Below are 14990 nucleotides of genomic sequence, written 5' to 3'. Positions count from 1 at the left end.
CACAGTCGGTCACTGTACAGTGGTATCGTGTCCGGACGAATGCAAAATGCTCCCCAGGGCTAGGCCCATACCCTCAGGGCTATAAGACTGGTGAGCTATTGCATGTCCCTGCACACATAGTCTGTGAAGTGGCATCACAGGGCAGTCACACTAACATGGCGAATGACAGACATATCATACCTGGTGAGGTGTGGCATGGGTGCATAGGTTATGTTGCAGAAGCAGTTACCCGACAGCAAGATGTAAGCGACTAATGCCTTGTGTAGCCTGCTGTGTGGAACTGCAGTGTGACACCCTACAGAGTCAGCTATGACTGGTGTGTTGTGAATGTTATAACACACTATTGGCTGTATGTGGTGGGCACACATGAGTCTGTGGGCTATAAGCTGGTGATGTTGTCTTCCATGATGGGGGCTACCTCTGGTGCCTACACTGAGTATGGAGACGTACTGCACAGGTTGCCCTCGTAGGTGTGGCCAGTGGTGTAGATTATGTGAGACTATGTGATGGGTGGGGTGTGTTGCGAATGTTACACATCCCCAAATGACTTTCAGGTGCAGTCAGGGTTGGCGACAGCATTACCCCCAGCCATAGCTGTCAGCCTCCTGTCCCCAAAATGAGGAACATTAGCCCTCATACAGTGTGACAAATGGGCGAAACGTGGAACACTTACAACTGGCTTACTAACAGCGTCAACTAGGAAGGGCATATGATGGCTAAAATAGGCTGGTCTTACGTATAAAACAGATATTCCAATGAATTAATATGATCCTCATCTATCTAGCCATGGCTAGCAGGTAAACTATGTACAACAATGAATGTGTGAGAGACCCTTCCAATGTGGAACCTTGAGGAACATGCACCTTTTAGAACCCCAAATGAGGTACATTCCCCGTAATGAGGTACACCTGAGAGCTATGGGCCCAGCACGGCTGCAGACGTGCATCCCCCACAGGCTGTAGTGCCGTATGTTAGGAAGTGAGCATTGAATGTGTACATGAGACAATTGCTCTATTGCCACATGTACGACATATCCCTCATATAGACAGGCAGTAGCACTGGTATGTGACAGTTGGACATGCCTGCATATACAACCATGTCCCACAGGATATGTAAGCATGTGTGTACAACAGCTGTCATACCTTAAGCAAGCTGGGAAGTGTAGGACAGCCAGTGTACCTGTGGAAAATGGTGTGGAATGGGCGCTATAGTAATCAGTAGCTCATGAAATGCTCACATGTTCTGAACAAGTGCCTAGCATGACCATACAATACAGATAGGGTGTTGGATAATATCAACCCACAAGAGGTAATGACAGTCATTTAGGGTGGCACCGCACTATAACCCTGCTGAGTATGGTGTGCATGTCCATGAACCATTAGCACTGTAGATGTTAGCAGTACAGATGTACAAGATAGCACGGATATTTGATTACAAAAACCTTTGCATGTCACAGGTGTGTTCCACCAGTGGCCTGTTGACAGACCCACAACTACAAAAGGTGCAAGAGTGACATGTGCACAGCACATCTGTGCCAGATACAGTAGAACAGGGTTAATGTGTTGTACCCCACCCTCATTGTAGCCCATACCACACAGACAAATGTTAGGCATCTGTGTATGTAAGGCTGTGAATGGCCATGACCTATCAGTGTAGCTGTGTCAGTGTTGTGAACAACATACAGAATGGGCTGTGTGTGTGAGGTGTGTCACATATGTGCACAGTCTGATGGATGATACCAGCAGTGTCACCACTAGGTGAACATCCCTGTACCCATAAACTGCTACCTAGGCTGTGGTCAACATTATGGACACTGTGTAAGGGATGGTGCTGTGCAGTGCACCCCCGACATGGTGATGTCTCCAGGCCCCTTAGGTAGTCATCAGAGGTACCCATGTCATGTCAGGGTGCCATCTATGAGCACGGAGATCACTGGCCAGGCATATACAGCACTGTGGTGACCAATATTGGATCACATACCACCTGTAAGGGGTAATGGCTATGCATGGATGTGCGATAACAGCCTTCACAATCCACACCTCCACTATGCAGCATGCCGTCTACCTTGCAGAAGGACATTTGCTACACCATGATGATGGACATGCTACATGTCCATATCCTGATCTATATGACATATGTCATGGACAGCCACCGTCCTAATACTAGGATTGCCACAGACTGGACAGATCCCTGTGCCATATATGTGACATACTTCTGCCATACCATGCAACCCTGTCCATCAAAGTTGCAGATGTCATCCCAGTCATACATGGTGTGATGGCCGCATGGTAGATGTACTATCAACTGACTGGATCAGTAATGTGGCACTGATGCAGCTTGCGGTGGCACAATGGCCATCTGTAACAGTGTGGAAACCGTGCCCACACATGCTATGGTTGATGACCATCCCTGCGAATGTCGTCTGACTATCCATTGTCCCATGTCTATCACATGTGTAATACAGGCGATCTGTGTCAGGATGTTGAACAGTTGTACAGTGCTGTGTAGATGTATATGGCAAAACACATGCATGTACAGGTGTCCATGCGTATGTGTGCATTGTCACTGCTCAAGTCCATTCCGGCTGTGTCTGTGTTGATATGTGACATATACACAGCATCCAGGTCAACAGTAGTTCCGTGGACACATTGAGGCATGTGCAGATAGGTAAGAACACAAGTGCAGGCAAATAGACATGCCCACAGCAAGACAGCATTTACATGGAGTATGAACACTGTAATGAGGTGACACACATATATGGTGATGATATCCAATGCATAATGGGTGTGACATGTGTGACACAAACACGTCAGTCGTGTCAGTGTCATGGTGCTTTGCAAAGAAAACTGTGAAGATGCAGTAGATGTCATAGAAATGTATGTGCAGCAGTATCTCTGTACATCTCTGAAACTGTGACCTGTCACCATCATTATGTTTTACAGATAATGCCCGCACGCCTCCCAGCATACACCCGCCAGGAGGATGATGTCCTCATCCCACAGCTCCATGACAACTATGACTTGTTGTTCAGCCATGTGCCACAGCATGCCCAGCAGCGGGATGACCTGTGGCAGGATCTACGCAGGAGGGTGAACGATGTGGGTGGCCATAACCGCACCTACCAGCAGGTGCACAGACACTGCATGGCTCTGATACGACATGCAAAACAGCGTGCCACTGCAATCACCAGGGAGCAAGGTGGAACAGGTGGTGGGCCACCAACCCAGCCCCCACTCACACACACCGAGGAGCTACTGGCCAGTCTGGGGACACCCAGGGAACAGCATCCAGAAACACTAGCTGCCATCGTGGAGGTGGGTGTCTCCCAACCAATGAGCCTGGAGTTGCCTGGTAAGTCAGTAATGCACATATGGCTATTATATCCCATGTAGTTGCATGTGTCATTATACATAATGTAAACTAACAACATATGCCAGGTATGTGGACACACATGCTGCATAGTACAGTATGCTACGTTGTGTATGCACACATGTGCATACTATATGCTATTACACAGGTGAATGTGTGCACATGCACAGTGCAACCTGTGGCTGTCATACAGTCATGGATAATGTTCATACTGGTGTGTCACCCCTATACAGGTACCTCTGGTGTGCCGCACAGACATGGGTCTGTTGCAGGTGAGACTGTCATCAGTATCAGGCATGTTACTCTGTAGAGCTATTTGCCATGTGGCCAATTAACACTTGCACACCTGATGTCTGTTCCAGTCACAATATGCAGGTCGCACCACCATGCATTCACACACGCCACCCATGTGCAATATATGCAAACGTAATGATACACAGACTTGAAACCACAGTACTTGTCATTGCGACATGTGTGGTCAGCTGTGCATACAACGGTGGAGGTGTTCTACAATGGAGGCATATGTAGTATGCATTGGAACAACATGTGTGGTACGCACACAGTACCCCACAGTGAGCTGTGATATGGGCAGCCCACAAGTGTCACCATTGTGTCATATGCCCCTGCATCGGGTGCACACATTGTGATGTGCCACCTGACATGTCCCAGACATGTAGTGTTCTGTCTGCAATATTGTCACACTATCACATGACCTATACCCCACATACCAAACATACAACCCGTTGTCTGCATAGACCTGTGGAACGTGACATATCTGACATGTATGGGTGTATGTCATATGGGACCACACAGACATGTGGAGAAGATGCCCATCATACACAATTGGCCACCACATGTGCACACATGGCCATGGGGATGGCCAGAGACATGTAGCCACACAGTACATGAGATGTGTATACACCCTGTTGCACATTGTCCACACATGGTCCAATTATAGCCTTAGTTGACTGATTATACAGTTGATGTGGTACAGTGGACAACCTAAAAGCCTGTGCACAGCTACTGGAGGTGTCACTGAAGTCTGCCATATACGATCTGTCGAACATCATGACTGTGTTGCAGTTATGGCTATGCAATGTGTACATATTATGCATTCTACAGCAACATACATGCCTCATGTTGCCATGCAATGGCACAGTGTCTGTACTTCACACTGTATAGCAATGTAGATGGCTCACACTACCCTCTCGTGCTCATGCACATTTGCTAAACATGCATTATATCTGTAGGGAATACACACAACACTGCAATGTGAAGCCCATTATGATGCTGTACATGTGTCAGGACACCATTGTGTCAAACATGTATGCATGTTAATGCACATGTCAGCAAATTACATGTCAAGGTCACGTCAGACATGTGTACTGTTATCCTGTTTTGGCCCACATGGTGTATCACGGAGATGCATGCATACTACCATGATTGTGTGAACTGCATGGCTACTGATATGACACCTGCTTGCTGTAGTGTGCACCCCAGGGAGGTATGCTTACTAACACTATTAATGTCTGAGCTGCATGCCCTCTGCTCTATCGCAGGCATGCTGCATGCCATCTGACAAATCACATGCATGGTGTGTCTGTGTGTGTGTGTGTGTGTGTGTGTCTGTGTGTGTGTGTGTGTGTGTGTGTGTGTGTGTGTGTGTGTGTGTGTGTGTGTGTGTGTGTGTGTGTGTGTGTGTCTGTGTCTATTGTACTTTACAGTATTTCTTTGCATTCACAGGTGATGTAGGTGCGTTACCCTCCTACGGTCCATCTGATGTTAGTGTCCCCACAGATACTATCGGCGATGAACATATGCAAGAGGTACAGGCAGGGTTGTCAGGGGCTGAATCTGTGCCAATGGTTACCATCCCAGCTATGTCCCCCTCTTCCCCGCACACAGTTCTGCTGCCAACACATACCGCATCATCGGTGGCCATAGAGGAAGGACAGTCAGTGTCTGTTGGCGTGGAACATGAACGTGTGATGGCTACAGAAGGTGTGTCTACACACCATGGTGTCAGTGTAATGACTGCAGATGTGCCACACAGGCATGTGGCCGGTGCTGCTCGTAGGAGAACCTCTGGCAGACATGCACCTGCAGGACAGAGTGCAGCAGCTGGTATCACCAGAGGCATGTTCCAGACTGTAATGGCGGCACAGGCACATGCTGAATGGCAGAACAGAGAAGGGCAGAGGCTGCAGAGGGCTGCTATCCATACCCTAAATAACAACATCCAAGCATTGGCAAATGCTCAACAGCAGATTGCTAATGTTCTGGATAGGCGACTAGGTGAAATGGTCGGAATCCTTGACCGAGGCATGGCAATCCGTGTGTGGGAGCTGTCTGTGCTGGAACACCTGGTAGGAGTGAGGCGTAGGCCACGTGGACATAGGCCAGCAACACCACCTAGTGAAGGTCAACGTCACCGTGCCACCTCACATGCCCGCTCCCATAGTGCCGGTAGCAGTAAGGACACAGCAGGCCACGTGGACGTGGCTCTGGACAGTCTCAGTGGGGACATGTTTCCAGTGGACATGTGTTGTCGGACAGTAGCCACTCTGTACCTCCACCTGGTAGTGCCCATGCAACCCCAGGCAGGCACAGGTCACATGGCCATGGATGGACACAGTGAGCTGTACAACCTGCACTGTACAATCTGGGGCTGTCAATTATACCTTGTGTAGGCATCACAAATGGCAGAACTGTGTACACACATACACGCACACAGCAAACACAACTGTAGGGCTCCACAACATCCGCATGCATTCTGCACAGATATGTCCAGTCAACTCACCGGACCTTACACACACACATGATGTTATCCATTGGTGCAGCCTATGCCCCTGGCAAACATATCACCCTGTGCATATGATGAAGCCTGTGCCGCATCCCTGTCATCCACACCATCGGTGCAGGGTTATGCACAAATATTCTGATGCACAGGGTGAACAGCATAGTGAGAGGTGTATGTAATACCTGTGTATGCATAGTGAGGGATGTGTATGTTGCAGTGGTTGTGTGTGAATACTGAGTTGTGTATGTGACATAGGTTGTGTACTGTCGACATGCACCAGTCACATCATGTAGTGCAGGTGCAGCATGCATTGTGATGTGTTCACGGTATGTGTCTCGGTTACATCTGTAGCACCTTGTTGGTTGTGATACCCTGGTTCCCTCCTATGGTGTACTTGCATGTGCCTACAGGTAGCAGTGTTTGCAGTCCCCCACGTGTAACTGTGGTGTACACACAGGCACGTCTGGCAATATCAGCATGCTACATGTACCCTCATCCTGACTGTTGGACACATAAACATGACACAGATGTCCGCACATATACTGCACCTGACGCATGTGGTCGGTGTCACAGGCTACACTGGACAGAGACGTGACATACATAGCAGGACACATTACAGGTATGGTGACATGGTGCAGGGGTTGTACACAGCGGCCTGGCCAATGATGATGTGAGGTGTCACTTAGTAGCAGGAGGCCACACTGTGCAGCAGTAGGACCCGTAACAGTACGTGAACATAGCCCCAGTCACGGGGTGTACACCACTATAACGCACACCACATAGTGTGCAGCTGAGGACCCTTGCCTGTGTGGTCATCACCCTCACAGTACTATGCACCCACACAAAGTGTCACAGAGAAGGGCCATGCACAGGTAGCCAGTATGGCTGGGACCTATGGCATCAACAGGGTTGTGCAATGCATCACCATTACGGGTTAGTCAACACGTGGGGCCAGTGATAATTTCCCTCTGTATATTAGCATACACACTCACACCAAGCACCAGGCATACATACAGACACACACACACTGTGGTGACCACACATGTGTATACGGACAGCCAATGTGTGTGATGCACATCACCGGCAAACATCATGCTTCCCACACTGACGTATGTACAGTTCTCTACAATGGTGTACAGGGATGTGTAGCAACTGGGACATATTCCCTGTGATATGTGGCATCCCTGGTCACACATTCGGACACACATGGCAGTGCTGGGAATGATACACCAGCCATATGATGACACGTTTGCTGGACATGCAGCGGTATTGATTGCATTATGTGTACCAACGCTATATCTGGCAAATGTGCTGCTATATACACACGGGAGATTGTAGGTGTTACAGGTGCCATATGACATATAGTTGTTAACACCTGACCGCTGTGTATGCATTATGTCAGCACCGTCACGTAACAGCGACATAGCGTACAGTTAGCACATGGCATGATAGGATGGTGTGTGACACAACTGTGAGCCACCCCCTGCACACATACATCTAGACAGGTAGTTCACCACGTTATGTACACACATCCCTCCATACGTGCTGTTTGTATGTCACCGTATACAGATGTCAATGATGGGTCTGCATTGCGTCTGCATGTCATAGGTAGGTGCAACTATGTTACGGACATCGGCCACTGCACATGCATGTTTGCTGCATGCACAGTACAGATGTCACATGTGTCTCCTGTTGCCATGTTTGTATGCATTGCTATTGTTGAACATGTGTGTTGACATACATAACACATGGGCTGCGGTATGATATCACGGGTGTCATAGGCGACCAGTACATGGGTATGTGTCCCAGTCAACACTGCTACCCCTTGTAGTGTGAGCATTCAACAGACATGGGCCCACCTTCAATTCGCATGTGTAGCATTGATTAGGCCAGTGTTATGCACGAGGTACATCAAAGGCCATGTATGTATGTGTTGTGTGTGCAGTCCATGCACACATCCACACAATCACATGTATGACGTACCCAGACGTGTGTTCATTGGTGTACAGCAACAGTCAGGTGTCACAGCTGAGTAAGTGCCATGGTATGTCTTGAGCCGACCTGTTCATGTATACTGGTATCATTGCAATGCATAACACCTGTTGGATCCCTGTTGGTACATGTGTACTCTGCACAGCTGGTGTACACCACTGTACAGCCCAGTGGTCATGTGTCACATGGTGTTGTGGGACCGTAAGGCTGTGTAGTGCTGCAACAATGACATGGTGCTGACTTGACAGCTACAGTGTACACTGCAGTGTGTACATGTGTGACCTGCACCTGTGACAGCTGTGATGGCAGCTGTGTGTGTACAGGTCACTGCATGTGTGACCACCCTGTGCATAAGGGCAGTTATACCTTACTGTGCCCTTCTGTGTGTTCACTCCATCTGCATGCAAGATTGCCCTTTGCAACTGCTAAGTGTGTGAGCATGCCCAGTACGCCGCTGTGTAGATGGACACACAGTACATTCCACACTGCGCCCCTCCGTGATTAGACTCCGTGTGCATGCAAGATGGCCCTTTGCAACATCTAAGTGTGTGAGCATGCCCAGTACGCCATTGTGTAGATGGACACACAGTACATTCCAAACAGACGTGTGATACTAAGCGTGTGGGCATGGCCATTGACATCCTGTATAGCCATGGTGGTCATCCAGGCACCAGATGTCCAATTTCAATGTCACGGTGGATGCCTACATTGAACACACTTGTTGCTCTCTCGAAGGGTGTACTGTCTGTGGCGCATCCTGTATCTATTCAGTGTTGTTGTGCTCCATAGATATTTAGTTGGCCCGTTGACAGCACTGGCGTGTTTGTTTACGTCTACCTTGGGACGGTAATATGCTTTCAGACCGCTCACTCTCTAAACATTCCCTATCGGCATCTTTGCCTTTGTGGATGATGTCACCTACCTAGAAGTATGCCTCTGAGAGTGCTGTATTCAGTAATCCCAGTAGCGCGTTCTGTAAATGCGTAATGCTGTAGTGTGTTAGAGTAGGTAGGTGTGTGTTCAACTCCCGGCCCTTCCAAGTGTGTGTGTGTGCGTGTGTTTCCAGCTGCCTGGGGACACAGTAATGCTTTTAGATGCCTCACAACACATACATTCCCTATCGGCGTCTTTGCCTTTGCGGATGATGTCACCCACCTAGAAGTATGCCTCTGAGAGTGCTGTGTTCAGTAATCTCGGTAGCGCGTTCTGTAAATGCGTAATGCTGTAGTGTGTTAGAGTAGGTGTTCATCTCCCGGCCCTTCCAAGTGTGTGTGTGTGTGTGTGTGTGTGTGTGTGTGTGTGTGTGTGTGTGTGCATGTGTTTCCAGCTGCCTGGGGGCACAGTAATGCTTTTAGATGCCTCACAACACATACATTCCCTATCGGCGTCTTTGCCTTTGCGGATGATGTCACCCACCTAGAAGTATGCCTCTGAGAGTGCTGTGCTCAGTAATCTCGGTAGTGCATTCTGTAAATGCGTAATGCTGTAGTGTGTTAGAGTAGGTAGGTGTGTGTGTGTGTGTGTGTGTGTGTGTGTGTGTGTGTGTGTGTGTGTGTGTGTGTGTGTGTGTGTGTGTGTGTGTGCATGTGTTTCCAGCTGCCTGGGGACACAGTAATGCTTTTAGATGCCTCACAACACATACATTCCCTATCGGCATCTTTGCCTTTGCGGATGATGTCACCCACCTAGAAGTATGCCTCTGAGAGTGCTGTGTTTAATAATCTTGGTAGCGCATTCTGTAAATGCGTAATGCTGTAGTGTGTTAGAGTAGGTAGGTGTGTGTTCAACTCCCGGCCCTTCCAAGTGTGTGTGTGTGTGTGTGTGTGTGTGTTTCCAGCTGCCTGGGGACACAGTAATGCTTTTAGATGCCTCACAACACATACATTCCCTATCGGAGTCTTTGCCTTTGCGGATGATGTCACCCACCTAGAAGTATGCCTCTGAGAGTGCTGTGTTCAGTAATCTCGGTAGCGCGTTCTGTAAATGCATAATGCTGTAGTGTGTTAGAGTAGGTAGGTGTGTGTTCAACTCCCGGCCCTTCCAAGTGTGTGTGTGTGTGTGTGTGTGTGTGTGTGTGTGTGTGTGTGCGTGTGTTTCCAGCTGCCTGGGGACACAGTAATGCTTTTAGATGCCTCAGAACACATACATTCCCTATCAGCATCTTTGCCTTTGCGGATGATGTCACCCACCTAGAAGTATGCCTCTGGGAGTGCTGTGTTCAGCAGTCTCGGTAGCGCGTTCTGTAAATGCGTCATGCTGTAGTGTGATAGGGTAGTTAGGTGTAGGTTCAATTCCCAGGCCTACCAGATGTGTGTGTGTGTGTGTGCATGCTCCCGTCCGCCTGGGGATTCAGGTTATGCCTTTAGATGCTTCACAACACAGATGTATCCTGCTGCCATCTTTGTCTTTGCAGATGTTGACACGCACCTAGTAGAATGCCTGTGTGTCTGCTGTGTTTAGTAGTCTCGGTAGCGTGTTCTGTAAATGCGTCATGCTGTAGTGTGATAGGATAGTCATGTGTAGCTTCGATTACTAGCCCTGCCACATGTGTGTGTGTGTGTATGTCTGTATCTCTCTCTCTCTCTCTATATATATATATATATATATATATATATATATAAAATCTATTTTCTGCCCATAAACCTGCTCTTGCATCGACAGCTGTATCGCATATTTGCATAGTTTTCACATACCAATGGGGTATGTTGCAACTCCCGACATTGTCCATGCAACGTCCATGTTACGGGCGGTGTTACACACCCTTACAGGCATTTGCTGTATATCTTGGCAGACATCTATCCTTGCTGTACTCTCACTGTACTCGCACATGCTGGAGGCTTCATGTATCATGGCCTAGTTTTGATGTGTGTATGTCTATTTGTGCTGTGTGCATGGCTGTGGGTATGTCCCAGTATCATCATTTGTAAAGGTGACAGCCCTAAAGGCTCTTCATGTAGACTGCTGTGTCATTTGACATGTCAGCACATACCTGCAGACAGTACTGCACGTCCTACTGCAGCGCATTTCATACCTTCTGCATTATCTTGCAGTTGATATTGCTGTTTCCTCACACATGTATCTGTTTCTGTTCATACCACTCCACCTCCTAGAGCAAGTTGCTGGACAAGGCCTTATCTGATAGTGGGACACATAGGGGCAGTATTTACATGTTGCTCTTACAAATGTAAATAGTTGACAGAATAATAGGTTTTGCATTAGTATGGCTTTTCTGTCGGATTTGGTGTCTTACGCACATGTTTGTCATTATTTCATGTCTTCAGTTATCATGGAAGTTCCAGAATGTTACTGTTATGTGGAACACACCAAACATATGAGGCAGAACTCTGCACATTCATTGTAAATCTGTACAGTTGCGGAGTATGTGTCTGTCACAACATATCAACCTTCTGACACCAGTACACACACTGTATGGTGGCATCACAGGCCACATGCCATTACATTTATATTGCAGGACACACCCACCCAGACAGTTGTATTCCTCACACAGGCCAACAGCTGCTTATCCACACTAATTGGTCTATCATGTACCGTATGTGTGTGCCGGTATTTGCGCTTTCCGTCAGTGGCAGAGCTCACGTACGTGTCTGGGGGACTGGACATTGTTACGGTGACACTGCATGACACCCTGAGGGACACATTACGTTTGTGTCTATTAACCTTCCACATTGACATTCACAGGGCATACGTTGTCATTCACATTTGTCGGTGTACATGCGTGTGACTTGTACATGTTTTCTCATTTGTCCTGATGTCTTTCTTCTCACCTGTCCACCTAGTATCACTAGTTCTGTCCATGTATTTTGGACAGGTTACCTTCATACCCCTAAGCTGTACACATTATGGGTAAACGCCCTGACGTTTGACCTTGTTACATTTGTCATAGTGATGTGCCTTTCTGGTAAATTGCTGGCAAGGCATTACGGACTGTGCAGTAGATAATAGTGACTGACATTTCCATTACATGATTAGTAACACTCATAACATCTGTATTCATGGGTATGCCAGTATTCTCACAACGTTCTGACTTTGTCTGGGGGTATATCTAATATAGTCCCTATTTGTATTTCATGTACTATGCCTTAGTTTATCTGTGTTATTCTGACAGTTTGCCAGTTATGGGTACCATCTTGGTCATACGCATGTCCATCCATGATAATCGCCTACGTGACACTGATATAGGGCCCTACATATTGCCAAAATGGTTTCCGCAATATCCAGTGGATGTTTTGCCCCATTATTGAGAATATAGGTGTGTGCTATACGCACATCACTCCCACGGGGCGTGCCTACGAAATCCCTGCCAAACAACACCTAGGCCCATTTCTGCATACCCATGATTCCCATACCTGACAACCCTCTACAGTACCCATTACACATGTTTAATGTGTGCGTTACTGAAGTGTGGAGACACTTATATGCACTCCCCACTCTCCGGATATCAGTTCGTACGTCATACATTCTATCGACACATGTGTCATCACCCTTGCACCTTATACTGTTGCATGTACAGCTATTTCGTATTTGCTGCGGTCACTTCTTTTGCGTCAATGTCGGTTGACACTACGTATTTCAATTTATGGAGTCCTGCAATGGACAACTATCTGCATGTTTAAAGTATAGAACTTGCTGGACTGTCACTTTCTGGCCAATGTTTTTGAATGCTGTGGTTTATTCACCTTTTCCTGCATGTCTGTTTGTCTACCCATATTAGATATAACATCGCCTATTTATGTACATATGTCATATCTACGGGACATAAGTCTGTTGTGTATACATATATACATGTACAATCCTCATTTCATAATTTGCTTTGGTTTACGTCTGTGAATTATGTGTATACACATATATCTATATCCATACCATACCTTTCCACTATACAGATTGTCGCAGAGTGTACAGCTGCTTGCCCCTTTATCTTCGCTGTGTTTTACATAAACCTGTGTCTATCTGGCAATGTAGTGGCATTTCATTTGAGACTTACGGTGGGGATTTCTGGCAAGCAGTTCAGGTTACGACTGCATACCCTTCAGAGAATCCATGCTACTGACACACCCGTTATTCTATCCACTTTCTATGTTTGTTCTGGCACATATCTGGGGTTTGTCCCTATTTGTAATGGTAGTCTGCATGGCTTCATCCGGTTTCATACTTTACGAGGTTAACGGGTTTGAGCCATGTATAACTAACGTGGGGGAAACAGCATTCATTTACTATGCTGTGAGCGGCTCACACACGCACAGGCACACTTGCATTTCCTTATTGTGGGTTACGCACGGGCGTGCATACATATCCTTATTGTAGGTTACATATGTTTACTAAGTCTTTGTGCTTACGTGGGCTTTATTACTTGTGACAGTACCAGTAATTATCTGTAATCCGGTTAACGGACGTTTGCGAAACACACGTTCACCTTTACATATTTAACTGTCTGTACAGCACAGACGCATTCATTACACTTTCACATTATATGTGCTGTAGTCGTTGTTCAACCGGGACTGCATTCACATTGGCCGGATGCTGTAACCAGTATACGTTTGGTGTTCTGACTCATTTATATGCATACCCATAGTACATAGCTACATTAACATATGCCTCACCGCTTCACTTACGTCACAGGCATCCATTCTCCTGCTGGGAAAAATGCGGTACTACATGTTACACATTCCCTATTCCCTACTGCTCTGGACCCAAGCTGCATATTTCATCACTGCAGGGATATTCAGAACCCAAAGGCTTATATTCCTGACACATACAGGTCTTTAATTGTCAGGGTGTTCATGTGGTGATCTGGGTTTAGGCTTGTCCGACTGGTGAACGGAACTGCCCTGACCGTGTTCAAATGTCAGACAAAGCACATAGACAGGGATTGTCCATTTTAAACATTTAATCTGTTTACAGACATAGGTGTTTGGGCACCTGTCAGTAGCTTATGATGTTGGCAATACATAATATGGGTGGGGGTGGTTACGACACATAATCCACGGTGAGTGGTGTTCCCATTCACATTTGACTATTTCCTCTATTCATTCTTACGAGGGTTATTATTTTGCACATGACGTAACTATGAATTAACTACGGGTATGCAGTAGTACAGTCAACATATGCGACGGTTTGTTACAGTATATATGTACGGACCTCTGTAATACTGGGGACTACCCCACATCCTTCACAACATTTCCTGCTTATGTACATACTATTATTCAGTGAACTTTCGAAGCTTGTGAGAGCAGTAATTACATCTGTCCCTATTTGTCCACCCATCCTTTTAGGCTTTGTCCAGGTTTTGTTGCTGTAATAGGTTGAGAGGTGGTGTCGGTATGTGATTGAGTTGAATATATACTGTCGATAATTCAGTGGGGAGTAGGGTTACCACTTGTTCCTCTTTGCGTGGGGAGGTCTCACTTTGGACAGTTGTGTCCTGCGACGACACCTAAGACATGGCAAATGTCCTGTGATTTTAAGACAATAATATATTTCTTATTTTCTGTACTAGTTGCATGATACAGGTATTTTGTATCTGGTACACATAACTATTATTTGGGATAGCATAAGCTATTCAAATGCTATGGCATAAGCTTTTATCTTGGCATACACATGTAATTCTGTCCTTTGCACTGGCCGGGGGTATGTTTTATTCTGCAAATTCTCACATTTCTACAAGGGATGTCCCACCTTGGCCATCTGAACAGGTGGCAACCCTAGTGGGGTGACCTGCATGGTGGACAGCTGTTCCATCCTGTGTAGTATGAATTGCATGTCTGTGTAGAAATTGAACAGTACCATGACTACACATACATTTTTTGTCCAG

Source organism: Protopterus annectens, chromosome 5.part0 (assembly GCF_019279795.1).
Source record: "Protopterus annectens isolate FY-2018-M chromosome 5.part0, PAN1.0, whole genome shotgun sequence".
NCBI classification, from domain to species: domain Eukaryota; kingdom Metazoa; phylum Chordata; order Ceratodontiformes; family Protopteridae; genus Protopterus; species Protopterus annectens.
This window is presented reverse-complemented; position numbering follows the sequence as displayed.